Source organism: Teleopsis dalmanni, chromosome X, assembly GCF_002237135.1.
Source record: "Teleopsis dalmanni isolate 2A chromosome X, ASM223713v2, whole genome shotgun sequence".
Classification (NCBI taxonomy): domain Eukaryota; kingdom Metazoa; phylum Arthropoda; class Insecta; order Diptera; family Diopsidae; genus Teleopsis; species Teleopsis dalmanni.
The window spans coordinates 197094-210474 of NC_051848.1; positions in this window are offsets into that span (position 1 = coordinate 197094).

Below are 13381 nucleotides of genomic sequence, written 5' to 3' on the forward strand. Positions count from 1 at the left end.
TTCGAATATACGTAGTTATTATAATGAATACTAAATTCGAATAAAAAGGATAAACATAATAGGAAACAAAAATAAAGTTAAAAAGGAAACGTTGTCGTTTAATTTGTAACATTTTGCCGACGGATTTGTTTGCTACTTCCCACAAAAAAACAAAAAACAAATAACAAAAAAAATAAAAACAAAAAATCAAACACAAACAAACAAATGAAAAGGAACTTCACACAAATATAATATTTTGATTTATTTACTTGTGATTTATTATGCAAACCATAAAGTAAAATTTTACCAAAAAAAAAAATAAAACGAAAATAACAACAAAACAGTAACAGTTACAGTAATTCTCCATAACTCATATATTTTTTAGTTTTCATTTTGTTAAAAATAAAATAAAAGAATTTTAAGCAGCAAAAGAAAACGGAAGCAGCACGTTAAACCAACAGCAAATACAACACCAGCAACATTGTAAAGTGTGTGTGCAAATATTATGTCATCATAAATTTTCAATTAAAACAACAAAACGAAAAGAAAAAAATACAAAAACAAGGAATTCACAAAAATTAAATAAATTTTTAAGTAAATAAAACAATAACAACAATAAGCACAAACAGCTGTAGTAACAGCAGCAACAGAAGTAATTTATAAAAATTTTAAAGTAATCCAAGCAACACAAACAGTACATACAGCAAACGGTCAGCAGTGAGCAGTCCACGAACGGCCATAGGTATTTGCCGTTGTAATTGCCTATCAATCAATTAGCTGTTACATTTTAAGCCATTTGTAAACATACGAACGTTGCATATAAGCAGCACAGAAAAAAACACACACACATTTACGAGTTTTACAAATAAATAGGAAAACAAAATAACGTACTACAATTCTGAACTTACCTTTATAACAACAACAACAAATATATTAAAGAGAACTACAACAACAGTAAGGAAGTCTACCAACAACAACGAATAGGCAAGCATTCAAATAAAAATCCTAGTACTTACTTTTGCAAACGATTTAAGCAACGGAACGAACAATTTTAAATTGCCACAAAACAACCAAATACACAACAATAATAACAAAAACAACACCAATAATTACAACAAAAACTTTATAAGACTGAGGTGAGTTGTCGAAAAATAAAAGTTTCTCCTTAAATACCCATGTTCTAAGTTTCAAAAACGCAATCAATCACTGACAATTTTTTTCTGAACTGATTAGCTCTTTTCATGATGGTTTCATATGTGGCGAAATTTTAATGCAGAGTTCTTAAAATACGTCCTATTAAAATGGTGTACAGGATTTAGTATGCGAATGAAATTACACCTTAAGAAAAGTTTAATATTTATGTACATAAATATAGATGTTTATAAGAGAAATGAATGAATATGCTGAATATATTAAAAAAATTGTATAACTACTACTATGTAAACTATATTAAATTAATAATGTTATCACTTGCCGAAACTTAATCGTATTCCCTGGATCTACATTAAAACAGTATTTAACAATATTTTTTTTACTTATAATTGTTAATCAGCTGAGGTATTCAGTGAGCAACATTTATAATACGAGTATCAAAAACAAAAAAAACATGTAATTCAAAAGAACAGAATATGAAAATCTATATTAAGCAATTTTGATCTAATGAACTTAATTCAAAGAGTTAAGTGTTTTCAATTTGCTTAAAACAAGGCTCTAACATGATCTAAGTACTATACTCCATTGAGTGCTACTAACGTTTGGTCTATTTATACCAATGAACCAGCGGTGTTAATTTCAGTGTCACTGTCAATTTATTTCAACTTCTTAAAGTTAAGGAAGTTTCATTAAAGTTTAATATTATTTTAGCCGTACTTCAACTTTATATTGCTCTCAACTTTATCAGCCATCAGTTTTGTAAAAATTTTTAATCAAATTTGGATTCATTTAAGTTTAATCTACACTAGTTCATCTGCTGTTTTAGCTTATCTTAAATTTCAGATTCTCCTTAGGTTTAGATTCTCTTCACCTTTGTCTCAGCTTCAGTTTCTTTTCAACTTCTTATTAGCTTCAGTTTCTCTTCAGCTTCAACTTCTCTTCAGCTTCAACTTCTCTTCAGCTTCAACTTCTCTTCAGCTTCAGTTTGCCGTCAGCTTTAGCATCGATTCAGGTACAGTTTCTATTCAGCTTCTACTTCAATTCAATTTTAATTTCAATTCAGCTTAAGCTTCTTCTCAGGTCCAGCTTCTCTTCAACTTCAACTCCTCCTTTTTTAGTTTCAGTTTCAGTCTCACCTTTAACTTCTTCTCAGCTTCAGCTTCTCTTCAGTTTCAGCTGTTTTCAGCTTCAGCTGAACTTTATTTGCGCTTTTTTATAACTTTAATTTCCCTTTTTCTTCCACCTTTGTACTTCAGCATTTATTCAGCTTTATTCTGTTTGTAGCTCTGCTAGTTTGTAGCATTAGTTTTTCTATACTTCAGGATTTTCCTTAAGCTCATTTTGAAATACTTTACTTTAACTTAATTTTCACATCAGATTCAGTTTTACTTCAGCCTCGCTTTCTATTCAGATTCAACGTTTCTGCGGCTTACGATTCCATTCAATTTAATTCTCAGCTCCTTTTCAGCTTCTGTCTTACATTTAATTCGATTTAAATCGAATTAAATTTAAATTAAATTACTTTTTTCAGTAAGGCAACAGATTCAGTCCTGTTGAAATGTATATTGGTTTGATATATAGAGATAACTCTTTAGTCCAGGAGGTGATGCAGATATTAAAAAAAAAATTTCACTATCTTGAATCTATTCTTTTCCAATACGAATGGTATTCATTAAAAATGAATCCGTAATTCATTTTATAATAATGTTATATTATCTCAGTGACATTGGTAATGCAGATCAGAAATTCAAAAAATAACGGAAATGTCTCCGTCGTCCAACTTGATCAATATCTTTCACTTGTGGAAGGCTATGAAACATCAAGTAGTAATAAGTTGGAGTGTTTGCTGCAAAATTGATGGAAAATATCTGATTGACTCTCTTATACTTCATTAATAATAACTTTTCCTATGGTAAATTACGTAAGATATTTTTTAACACAGTTTAAGATGGTTCGGTGATAAACTCATACGTAGTTAAAAAAATTTCGATTGTACAAATTTTCATTAGCTTCCAACCACTCAGAATGCTTACTGCGTATGTACAGTCTATTCGATATTTCAATTAAACGTAGGCTAAGCGATTTGTAACGTCTTTTCACCGGCTAATTATATTTATTGAAACCAGGGCCCTGTTGCACCAACACTTTTCACTTTTCACTTTGCAAATTTTTATGAGTTTTTGAGCATTTTTCTCTCATTGAGAACATAAAGCATTAATTTGAGAATTGAGTTATGCAAAGTTTTGAAAATACTCAAAAATGGAAAGCGTTGCACCAAAGTACTTTTCAATGAGTAGTAAAGTATGAAAAGAAAAGTGAAATATTTGACAAAAAACTGGTTTCTTTGCAGTTTCTGTTGCACCAACACTTTTTACTTTGCGCTTTGCAAAAGTAAACTGCAAAACTTTACAAAAAAACTGCAAATGATTAATTCACTTTGCAAATTTTGCAAATTTTCTGTTGCACCAACACTTTTTACTTTGCGCTTTGCAAAAGTAAACTGCAAAACTTTACAAAAAAACTGCAAATGATTAATTCACTTTGCAAATTTTGCAAAGTGATTTTTTTCAATGCGTAAAATGAAAGAAATCATTAATAAATAAATAAAAATAGTTTTAAAAAAATAGAAATAGAAAATTAGTTTAAGCAAATATTATTGCTGTTTTTGAAATAAATTTAGTTGCAATAATTAAAGGGATATATTACCGGAGAATACTTTTAAATTGTGAATATAAGAGTTCTGTTTCTAAAAAACTTTATAATACATGTAATATAAATATTTTATGTGAATTATTGTTCAAGCATGAACACTTATTTATTATAATGATCAGTTTATTATTATTATAAGTCTGTTATCGTTCAAATTCTCCGAATTATGAACTAAGAAAAAACATGGGTAAAAAATATCCTATAATAGCTAACATTGTGACATTTTTAAATATCTAATTATCCGTATCTAATTATGATAATAAAAATATATTTCTAAAGACAATAGTAGAAAAAATCACAAGTGCCTGGACTTCCGTCGTTTTTTGAACCTTGTTTGAAATGTAATTAAAAATAATACAGTCCACTAAAATTAGTAAAATTAGTTAAGTTAGTTTTAAGGTAATTTTGTATAAATTGAGAGAAATGTTTTAAATAAAATCAGTAATTTAGGCCCTTTATGCGTAGGTTTCTTTTGTATTAGGATAATACACAGCGACAAGTAAATAATACTTTAATAACTTATAATATAATACATTTTAAAATTAAATAATAATGACAGATTTTTCAACTAAATTTTTATAGGCGCTTTCCGGTATGAGTTCCCTCTGCGAATTCTGTTTTACGTCTTCTAGATTCAAAACGCGTTCCTCTGATAATTTGAGGTTTTGATTGAATACGGTGGCTGTTCGATGGTATTTATTTGTTTGGCCTTAAAATCGTTGATAATTGAACAAATTGAGGTGAATCGGAACAAGCCGGGCGTTGACACGTCATACACAAATTGTCCACCATCAAACGAGCCATCTCACGACCGATGCCTACTATCTCTCTAACACTCACATGAGGATTTTTGAACACGATTTCCTTTGCCTTTTCAATGTTTTCGTCGGTGGTAGAGGTCGAAGGTCGTCCAGAACGCGGCATGTCTTCGACGGTCGTACGACAGTCCTGAAAGGCTTTGTACCACTCATAAACTTGAGTTTTCGATAAAACTGATTCCCCATAAGCCTTTTGTAGCATTCGCAACGATTCTGCACACGAAATTTCGTTCGAAAAACAAAATTTGATGCAAACTCTTTGTTCAATATTTTTTTCCATTGTTTTTTTCGCAACGCACTACTGAGGTGAACTGGTTTCAACAGCTGCCGTAAACGAACTGTCGACAGATCGCGCTCATTTTGGCATAGTAATTAAGGACAGTGCTGCCAAACTACATAAACTTAAAATATCGAAAAATATACAGCGCGCGAATTTTAAATGAGAATTTCCGAAAACTTTTCAGTCACAATGTAATATTTTAAAATTAAATAATAATGACAGATTTTCAACTAAATTTTTATAAAAGCAACTTATTATATTTGTTAACTTTGTTTTTCAATATAATTGTTGTTAAAACACCTCATACCCATACTCTTTACATATAAATTCTTTTTCTATAATTTATTTTGCTGTTCTATAATAAACAGCAAAATAAATTAAAAGCATAAAAATTGTCTCTATGGATATACACAACTTCTTTATCTACGATTCAATGTCAATAAAAGAAATCATATACAAAAATTATGTGTTTTGTATTAATGTATAACATATAATTGTACTAAAATTATACAAATATTACAAATTGTAACAATATTATTTATTAAAATAAAATATTATTTTAAAGACTTTTATTTTAAACAAAAATTAAACTCATAAGTACATACTACCATATGCATAAATCATGTACTCATAGCATCAAAATATCAAACAAACAAAAAACAAGTATACATACAGAAACGAAATCCTTTCAAAAACCAATACAAAATGAAAGTGATCTAATTTTTTGGTGCAACGCTTTGCTTTGCATTTTATGCAAAGACTTTGCAGTGAAATTTTTATTTGCAAAGTGCAAAGTAAATTATGTTAAGTCTTTGGTGCAACGCTTTTCACTTTTACTTTGCAAAAAAAAGTCACTCATAAGTTTTGTAAAGTGAAAAGTGAAAAGTGTTGGTGCAACAGGGCCCAGATGATTATGCTCAAGATACTTTCTTACACATTTTTATTTTTTACCAAACAAAAAAAAATTATTTTCAATATATTTTTAATGCTCAAATAATTTTCCTTCTTTTCTCTAAATTTTATTTATTTATTTATATTCTACAGAAAAAAACAAACAATAAATAAAATTCGAAAAACAAAAAACAAAACCAACAAGAAAGCAATAATTGCATTGTATACAAATATTGTATCTATGAGATACTTGTGCGACCACTTCAAATGGATATGAAAATGTTGATGAAAAATAAAGACAGCAACATAAATTGTCTATGAAAAGAAATGGATAGATTGAAATTTATAAAATGCTTGCACTGCCAACAATAATAAGTAGGATTTTAAAACACCCCTTCTCGCGGACTTCCTATCTCGCACAAATGAACAATCTACTCTCACGTACGTTAAATATCTTTGAATACCGTTTTATTGATCATTTCTCTGTTGAGATTTTTCGTATATCCTTTTTTTTAATCCTTTTTTCTTCATTTTCGGTTTTTTTTCAAGTGCAAGTGTTATCCTTTCTAAGCAGGTTGCTGCTATTGTATTGGTTATTATAAATTATAATTATTACACCTATTCGTGGTAACTTATTATATTGTCTTTAGTCTAAAATAATAGCATCAGTAACATTAACAATAACAATAAAAACAACAACAACAATAAAGATAACAAGGGATATATAAAATAAAGAGCTCTTTGAAAGTGAGTAGTCTAAAAGAAAACAGATGTAAAATATATAGCCTTCAAATGAGTCCAAAAGAATAGAGATAACATAACGCATATTACATGGCTATTCAAAATAACTAAAGATGTTAGTTAAGAAATTTATTAAAACTTCGAACATAATTATTCGATTTTGAATATTATGTCCTTAATTAGGTTATATATAGAAATGCTATATTATATGTTCAGATTACTCGCTCGTAGTAGAAACCAACCATATTTTTTGTTAATTTTTTAAGCTTCTATTAGGAGTACAGAACTATACTTTTATATTACAATACATAAAACCAGGTGTGATACACACTTATGTATAACATATTAAAAGTTTCAATTCCTGCAACTCTCATTGCAATGTCTATAATTGATATCACTGACGTATTACTATCCACCCATATATATAATTTATATATTATCATAACACTTATATTGGCGATGTGTATATGTGTATAAAACGCTATATAACTAAGAAAAGAGATGACGATATTTATATAGGTTTTAATCCATCTAGTTAGGGTCATAGACTAGAAATAATCCCATAGGAAGCTAACAATAACTGATCTATTGAAACATTTCAAAAACATCTTGAATGATCTATTGCACACACAGATGACCTCGAAAACTCGTTGAAAAATTTTGTGCATTTCCTAAGTAATTTATGTCATCACCAATAAAAAACTCTCTCTTCTCTGTTTTTCCTTCAAGTCGATACTGGCCCAGAATGCTTTCTAAGCTTATATTATAGTGTCCGACTTGATAATTAAAGTCACTTTTAAGGAGCAGTCTTAAACCTTTTTTTTTGGTTGGCAGATGACATCATCTAATATCATTGTTTTTTTTTTTTGAATTTCATTTTGATTGAATTAAACCATTTACATAATATTATTTAGTATGTGGAAGTGTATTGTGCATGTGTAAGTGATGTGTTAGTTATATAAATATTATATAATAAGAGATGTATCCTATTATCTACATAGGATATTATAACAATTATTATCAGTCTGTCCGTCCTTTCACTTCAACTAAACTTTTTTCTGTTTTTTTTTGGATCACGCCCATATTTTAAGACAAAAACGTGAAACTCTACTCGTAACATCCATAATTTTGAGCCCTGGTAACACACCGTCAGCGATTTGTTTAATACCAATGGTAAATTAATGGTAAAATGTTTGCTTTTTTCTGCAACGTTTTTTTTTTAAATCAAAATTGTTTTACTTCGTATTATCTCCAATGCCGCTTAACAAGTTCCATTGCCAAATGTTCGTAGATACGGCGACGTCCGCTCGGGCACTACAGCACTACGGCAATGTGTCAATACGGCAGATGTGTTTCTTGCGGGCTATCGGTTCGTTCTTCACAATTGCCCGATTGTCAAAAGATTTGTTTGCGTCTGGTGAGCATTTCTCTTCTCGCCTTTATTGTGTTTACCCAACAGCAGCACATGTTTCCTTAATAATTTATTTATTTTTTCTATTAACAAATACGAATTTGGATCTATTTTTAAAAATATTTAAACAAATTAAATTTTTTCTCTTAGCTTTAGTTTAGGTGTTTTTTTAAGGTTTTTGAGTTTTTAAGTTTTTGGTTTTTTAAGTATTGGTTTAAATTAATCAAATATTTGCCAATTTGCAGCTTTTAATTGTTTAAAATATTTGCATTGATACTTCATCTGTGATTTTAGCATGTTTTTGTTAAACATTTTAAATTTGCTTCAGTTTTTTTGTTTTTGTTTTTATTATGGTGTCAGAAAATCCAAAAAAAGATATCCAGAAAAATAAAATAACTATCTCCTAATTCTATAACTTAATTCGATCATTGATCATTTGAAAGAAACGGGCTTTAAACAAGTTTGAAATTAATTTCGTAAGTATTTAATTGAAACAAATTACCCTTGATTGATTTCTCGTTCAATATATTATGTTTTCCATAAACGAATAAAACTCTTGAAATATTGGTATTAAAAACTCTTTCAGTTTTTATGGTTTTAATTTGATTCAGTTCACAGAGGAGGTTTTAATCAAAATAAATTAGAAAATAAAACAATAGAGACTTAGTCTCTCAGCGTAGAAAAGAGCACTGAGATCATAGAAGATCTTGTGTCATAATAACTAATTTAAACTGAAGATTAAATGCTAATCATCCGCATGAATTTTAAAATATTATTTGTAGCAAAACTCTTATCATAAGGTGAAAACAAGAGTTTTCATCACAGAATTTTTCTTCTAACCTAAAAGGCTTAATCTTCATGCAAGTACAGACGGCATTTTATCGCTTTGGACAGATCTATCTTATTGAGAAGGTAACGCAGGTTGAAATGTTCTCTTAAGGAATTAGTCGGCAACCATAGCTCTGCTATATTACATATTCCTTTAAGTATCCAGGTATAAAAATGAAAAAATATTGCATGAAAGGTATTATCCATTTTCAATATTTACTAAGACATAGTGGAGAAAAGTTTGTTCAAAAAAGAAACGTCAAAACATTCCCAATATCTTTATTGCCTTTTTAATATTTTCTTCAAAATGTTGTTCCTCTACAGTGAACCTTTTTCCTGCGCTATATCATGCGACAATAACTTAAAAATTTACTAGAGCATATGAGTAATATTAAATAAATTTTGTGGCAGATTCTTCGTTATGTAGAACGTTTTAAATCCTTGAAAGACAATTATAAAATAATAGAGAATTTCACAAGAAAATTAAACTTAAACCAGTATAATTATTAAACCCATTATTACTACACAACTACAGTATTATCTCTGCTTTTTTTCCCTCCCATGTTTTATGTTATGTGCTCTTTTCTGTTGTTTTTTTTTAAGTAGATAGTGTATATTAAATCAATTTTTTATATATATTTTCGTGCCACTAAATCATTGGTTACTGTAATGCCACGTTCTATGTTCTATTTTATATTAATAATCAGTTTTCATATTCCATGTTCATTAACTCATCTGTTCTTAATGTTCTGTATTAACTCTATGGAATCAAATCAAAAGCTCATTTGATTTTTATGTACCATGAAACTTGTGATAAAATATCAGCTCATATGTTTTCTACATTATACAGCCATAGTCAAAAGTATTTACACAACGAACATTTTTGTACATATTGCATAAAAACATGTTTTATTGTTGTTGTTGGACGTAAGTTGCAAAAAATTTTTTTGTTGTCACTTAGTTTTATCTATGCAGAATCAAATAAAAAAAAGAATTGGAAGGATAACTGTTCATTTGACAAAAATATAAGCAACTGCGCTGATGCTTATTAGTTTTCAAAAGTATTTACACCCATGTTTTTCGCGTCAAAAGTATTTACACAAAACGTTGATTTCATTTTCTTTTTCTTAATTGATAAATTTTTTAAAAATCTTTTTATTTTTATTTAATTAATATTTGGTTACACCACTTGTGGCATCAATAACTGCCCGCAACCTAGCTGGAATTGATGCAATCAAGTTGCGAATCAATTTGGACCGAATATTCGCTATATCAATTATGGTATCACTACATTTTGGATTTTTATCCATAGTATTTTGCTGTTTTATGAAGTCTCAAGCATATTCAATGACATTAAGACCAGGGTTCTATGCAGACTATAAAAAAACAGTAGGATTCAACTCTTGTAAAATTGGATTAAGTCTACATCTTTGATGACATGGTGCATTGTCATGTTGTAGAACCCATTTATTGATTGAAAAAGGTCTATTTTCTGACGTTAAGACATGGTTATTTAAAATACCAATATAACCTGACTGATTTAAGGTGCAATTTTTCGGTACCAAATCTCCAAATGCATAGCATGATAGACATCCAAAAAACAAAACCGTGCCACCTTCAATTCTATTAAGTGGCTATACTGCTTTATTCTTTTGGCGTTGCCGTAAATGCATAGAGTGGTTATCAAATGAATCCTAGAATTGAAATCCGGACTCATCTGTTCATAACACATTGTTTCAAAACTGTATAGGTTACTTAAAATACTTCAAAGCAAATTAGAGAATATTTGATAAGGTCGTTAGAGTAATATTGACAATTTTGTGCACCACATAGGTATTGATATTAATATTTTTCAACCTGTGATGTAGTGTAGCATCACTAATAATCTTGCCAATCAACTTTTCCGATGATGCTGCTACTTTGACCGGACTTATTGTAGGATTTTCTACGACTACTCGTAATAATCTTCTGCATTCCCTTTGATTCATGGGAGGTTTCCGCCCAGTTCTTTCCAAATTTTTCAAATTTTCACTTATGTTCCTATTTTTAACTAGATTTCACACCGTTACACCGTAATATTTTGCACAACTTTACTAAGTTCGTCTCCGAAATCTCACTCTTATATTAGGTACCAATCTCAGATCGAATTTCAATTGATAGTTCCTTGGTTTTTATCATTTTCCTAAATAATTTCTGAAATTTTGAAATCTCCAAATTTGTGTAGTTTTTGCCAAAAGCTAACAACTGCACTTACTTAAAGGAAATCCTAGAATAAATGCTAATTAACGTTTTGTGTAAATACTTTTGACGCAAAAAAAATGTGTGTAAATACTTTTGACTACTAATAAGCATCAGCGCAGTTGCTTATATTTTTGTCAAATGAACAGTTATCTTTCTAATTCATTTTTTATTTGGTTCTGCATAAATAAATCTAAGTGACAACAAAAAAATTTTTTGCAACTTACGTCCAACAACAACAATAAAACATGTTTTTATGCAATGTGTACAAAAATGTTCGTTGTGTAAATACTTTTGACTATGGCTGTATGTTAATTTTCGCAGTATCTGTGCTGACACAATTACCTGATTTCGTTCTGTACGTGTATTGCCAACATTCTGCATACTAGAACACTATATTATACATGTTTTACTGTATTATCAAATTCTATGTTTTTCAATATTTCTGTATGTTGTGTTAAATTTTGCATTATTTAATAATAAGTTTAACCGATTCCACGTTCGACTTTTATTTTCATGGAATTATATTAATTTAAGGAAGCAATATTTGCATTATATCGCAATCAAATCATTAGTTAATTCTAACGCCGTAGTCTGAGTGTTATATCGCAACCTTAACAATATTTTCACTACGTGTATTAGCTCTTCTCAAGGCACTTATAGCCATTAATATGTTTCTTAAAGTATTAAACCTTTTTCAGCGTATGTGGTTCAATCTGTTTTTTTTTCTATATAATCTAATCTATATAATCTATATATAAACAAAAATACAAAAAAACAAGAATACAAAAATTTCTGGCTAAAAATAAGTAATTTGACATAGTGCGTATCGCTATCAGGTGATGGCGCTTTCCAATGTGCACCAATAGGTGAACAATTTATAAATCAATGCTGTTAACTTGAAAGGAGGAGAGACAGTTTGATAGTTCGGGTAAACAGTTTGATGTTGGAGTTCGTTCGAATTTGTAATTATAAGAGACAATAACTGTAAACTCGATGTCTTCAGTGAAGATCTGTCAATTCTTAAGTGTTACCAGAACCGTAAAAGTTCTACAATTACTTTTTACTTAAATTACTTTTTTATATAAACAACATAAAATGAATATTTTGTGGTAAAACTGATGGCATCACACTTTATGCCCTTTTTAGTGATCTTCGAGTGAGATTTAGAGATATCGATCTTGGGATTTAAATTTTAATTAATAAAATTTATTCTAATTATCCTATATTCGATTGGAGCTAAATATAAACATTTTATCAGTAGTACAGCGAAAATCATTTAAAATTCATCAATTCTTGAGTTAAAATCAACTGGCGAAAGATTAACATCTCAATTCAATCCACTGATTCTTATACTAATGCATATTAATGAAGTCTTATCGCTGCGAAATTTGAACCTTATGGCAATAAAATCTCTGACTGTGAAACTATCTATTTTATTGCTTCGCAATATAAATATAATAACTATTTTTAAACTCATTTCATACTAGAAACGATGACTAATTTATTTTATTTCGTGAAATTGGATTGGCAAACGTACGTTGCCTTTAAAAAATATTAATACAAAAATAATAAAAATTCATTAATAATTTATTAAATAAAATACTAAGCGTGTATACCATATATATGATATCATTAGTTAGTATTTGTGTATTAATTAAGTAATTTTTTATTTATTGTTACTGCTGTACATATTTTAAGTATAAAACTACTGATAAGTATTTATAATCTAGTATTAATCAATTAGTATTCATATTCAATATTCAAATGTATAGTATATAATAGTGGTGTCAAACTTCATTACTTTTGCGTATTTGTAACTAATGGGTAGTTACTTTTCGAGTATGTATTCCCTACTCAGTATTCGTTACTTAGTATTCGTTACTGAAGTTTCATTTTTTGGCAATAAAAGGAATTTTTAGAAGCATGTATATTAATTATAATAAATTATAGTTTTAATATTAGAATAATTATTCGATTGAATATTTTGATCCGCATTTTTTGCATTTAGCTTTTCACTTCCTAATGTTTTACTTTTTTTATATTAACGTTCCCAGACATTTTTAATGCATTTGAAAACCAAAAAAAAATTTGTTGAAAATAAAGAAGTTATTATTACTCGTATACCGCGAAAACAACTGCTTAAAAGTAGTCGTTATCAAGTACTCGAAAGAGTAGTTATAACAAATACTACTCATTGGTAATATGAGTAAAAGTAACGAATACAATAAAAAATCTTTATTCGTTACTCTGGTATTTCTTGAGTAACGAATACAAAGTAGCGGATAATTACATTTTTGACAGAACTAGTATATAAATCTATATAAATATATT